The sequence below is a fragment of the Galeopterus variegatus genome, unplaced genomic scaffold, assembly GCF_000696425.1.
Source record: "Galeopterus variegatus unplaced genomic scaffold, G_variegatus-3.0.2 Scaffold70, whole genome shotgun sequence".
NCBI classification, from domain to species: Eukaryota; Metazoa; Chordata; class Mammalia; order Dermoptera; family Cynocephalidae; genus Galeopterus; species Galeopterus variegatus.
In genome coordinates, this window is record NW_007726181.1 from 526109 (window position 1) to 529555 (window position 3447).

Consider the following 3447-nt stretch of genomic DNA (forward strand, 5'->3'; position numbering starts at 1 on the left):
TCCGCCTACATTTCCTCCTGTGGGCATGTTTTGGCATAGGCTTTGAGGAGTACCAGGGGCAGAGACCTCAGCTGGGGAATCTGTGCCTTTGGATTTCTGCAGAGACGTTTAAACCTCTGCTCATGTTATGGTTATAGGGACTTCTGCAGGCTTATCCCTCTGCCATCAAGGTCTCTCCTGTTTCTAGGGCCAGCAGCCAGCAGTCAGGAACAGGTCCGACGAGTTCAGTGCAGGGGAATGTTTAGGGGAGGCAGGATGCTAGGGCCAAGGAGTGATGTGAAAATACGGGAAGTGAGGGAGAAAGAATGCTTCCAAACCCACGCCCTCCACTTCTGGATGAGCTCAGGGGAGAGCTGCTGTTCATCTGCTAATCCCAGCGCAATCACATGCTCTAAAGTAAGAGCCCCAACCCTTCCCAGCCCCGAGGAGCTCAGGTACAAATGAGTCGCACTGGGAGGGGGAGGACAGGCCCTGCTTTGCTTCGGTGTCTGAATGGCTGGGTCATCCCTTCGTTGACTTTGCTCTCATGACTAAAAACCATCTACTTTTAGAGAAGGTTGTAAGGAAATACCCAAAGAAATGCTGTCTGCCCTGTCAGTGGGAGTTACAGCACATCTCAGACGGCACATCTCAGATGTACATTCTTCCTCATGGACTGGTTTTCAGCTCCAGCCAAATTCTCCAACTGATGGAAGTCACACCAAAGGTGAGACAACTTACTTTAAAGTCAATGAACTATCGCTGTGGGTCTTCAGCTTCTCTTGTCCTGGCATCTGCTGGGAAGTGACAAATGTCCTCTTTTTGGGGAAGCCTCATCCTGGGGCCCTGTCTTGTGCCTGCCTAACCCAGTTTTTAGCAAGAATCCTGCCAAGTCAGTTTAGTGAGAATCCCCCAACCCTTGATATGTGATCACCCTTGATACACGGTCAAGTTCCTTATCTCCCACCTTTGTCTTTAGCAAGAATCCTATTAGGTAAGATTAGCAAGAATCCCCCTACACTTGATGTCCCTTTTTAGTACACATTGAGTATCCCTTAACTCAAATGGTTGAGAAATGGTTGAGACCAGCAGTGTTTTGAATTTTTTTCAGATTTTAGAATATCTGCATTATACTTACCAGTTTAGCAAATCTGAAATGCTCCAATGAGCATTTCCTTTGAGCAGCACGTCAGTGCTCAAAAAGATGCGAATTTTGCAGCATTTCAAATTTTGGATTTTTGGATTAGGGATACTCTTAAATTTTCCATTCACTAACCCCCCTCACTCTGCTTGTTGGCTATAAATCCCCAGCTGTCTTTCTGTATTCAGAATGGAGTTCAGTTTGATGTTGAAGTCTCCTTCCCCTACCGCAATAGCACTGAATAAAATCTGTCTTTCCCACCTTTAACTAGTGTTCACTTATGTTTCTCTTTAACAGCTGGTAAGAGGTGGCCCTCTCAGGACAAATCCAAGGACAAATCATCTGAGCAGAGGAGGATTACAGGGAGGAAATTCAGTGATGTTAAACCTAGCCAGGCCCTGATCCTGGGCCACAAGTTTGTCTGGATGGCTTTGGGACAGTCAGTAACTCAGCCTTCAGTTAGTTGTTAGTTTTATTTATTTGTTTGTTTGGTGGTTGGCCAGTAAGGGGATCCAAACCCTTCACCTTCCTTCAGTAATTAAAAAAGTGCAGACTACGGGCCAGCCCCGTGGCTCACTCGGGAGAGTGCGGCGCTGGTAGCGCAGAGGCTGCGAGTTCGGATCCTATATAGGGATGGCCGGTGCGCTCACTGGCTGAGCGCGGTGCAGACAACACCGTGCTGAGGGTTGCGATCCCCTTACCGGTCAAAAAAAAAAAAGTGCAGACTACGGGCCAGCCCCGTGGCTCACTCGGCAGAGTGCGGCGCTGGTAGCGCAGAGGCTGCGAGTTCGGATCCTATATAGGGATGGCCGGTGCGCTCACTGGCTGAGCGCGGTGCAGACAACACCGTGCTGAGGGTTGCGATCCCCTTACCGGTCAAAAAAAAAAAGTGCAGACTTCACAATATAGTAGAAAGACAAGCAATGCTTTGGATTCAGAAAGACTTAATTGTATATCTACCACTTATAAACTGACTGCTTGAGGAACTAACTTACTCTCTTTGGCCTTGGTTTCTTAATCTGAATGGTGGGGATAAAAACACCTGCCCCGCAGGACTGCTGTGAGGATTAAGTCATGGGTGTCAGACCTAGCGTGGGATGTGACACACATTAAGTACTCAGTAAACATTTCTTCTTCCTAACAATTTCTGAGTTTGGGGGTTTGAATTTAAGAGTCAGAGTGAGTTCTGGGCTGTGAGTTCTGGGCCTTTTTGAATTTTGTAATCTGCAAATAGCCAGTAGCTCTCTCTCTTCTCTCTATGCTATCGAACAGAGAAGAAAGCCGACCGGGGCCGGTAGTGCCTCAGTGGTAGCACAGCAACAGATGACACGTCCCTTTGCTTCACAGGTACTGCTTTTGGACCCCCATCTCCCCTAACAAATATTAATACAATAAATAAATATTTAGTGCATATTCCTCATCAGGCACTGAGGACATTTCTTCTCCCCTGTCTATGCCCCTGCATTAATCCTGCCTGTGGATACCCAGGCATTGCTTAGCCCCCGTGTGGGAACTTGGAGCTAAAGAATGTGCTGATTTAACTATTGACACTGGTCTCTTGCACTCTGGTAAGCGAACTCCCCCTGCTCCTGGCCAGACCTCTCCTCCCAGAGAACCAGCTGCCAAGGCCTGTTTCTCCCGCAACAGGTGTCACATCTGTGCCAGGAGACAGACACCCTGATCTCAGGTAACAGATAAAGCACCACCAGGGGCCTCATATTCTGCCCTCACAAAGCTGGGCTATCAAATTCACCATCAGACAGAGTTTTGCCAGCATCCCTCCTCTGTACAATGCAGACTCTTCAAAGGCCTGAAGATTACCATCTTGGTTCTTTGGTGAAAATATGGCACACAGTATATATCCCTTTGTGCTTTTTTTCAAAGACTCACACACATTATTTCATTACCTCCTCTCAACCTCCTTGTTTAGTGTTGTCATCTCCATTTTAGAGATGAAGAAACAGAAACAGAAAGGTAAATTCACCAGCCCAAGACCACATAGTGAATAAGATAAACATATAAAGGACTTAGTGCCTGGAACACAAGACCCACTTAACACATCGCAGCTTATTCTTGGTATTGTTAGCCACGACGTTGCAAATCTGGAGCCTGCACTCATTTCTTCTGATCCCTGGTCTGATGCTCTTGCCCATATTATCATGTGGTCATCAGGGACATTCACACCAGAGAGAAAGGGAGTCCCTCCCTGCTCAGGCTGGTTTTGGTGTTGCAGATTCTCTAGTGGGACTGTGGGCCTGAGCCTCCTAACTCCACTCCAGGGCCTGAGACAATTCAAAGCACTTTCAGGTTAGCAAGTGAAAAGTTCA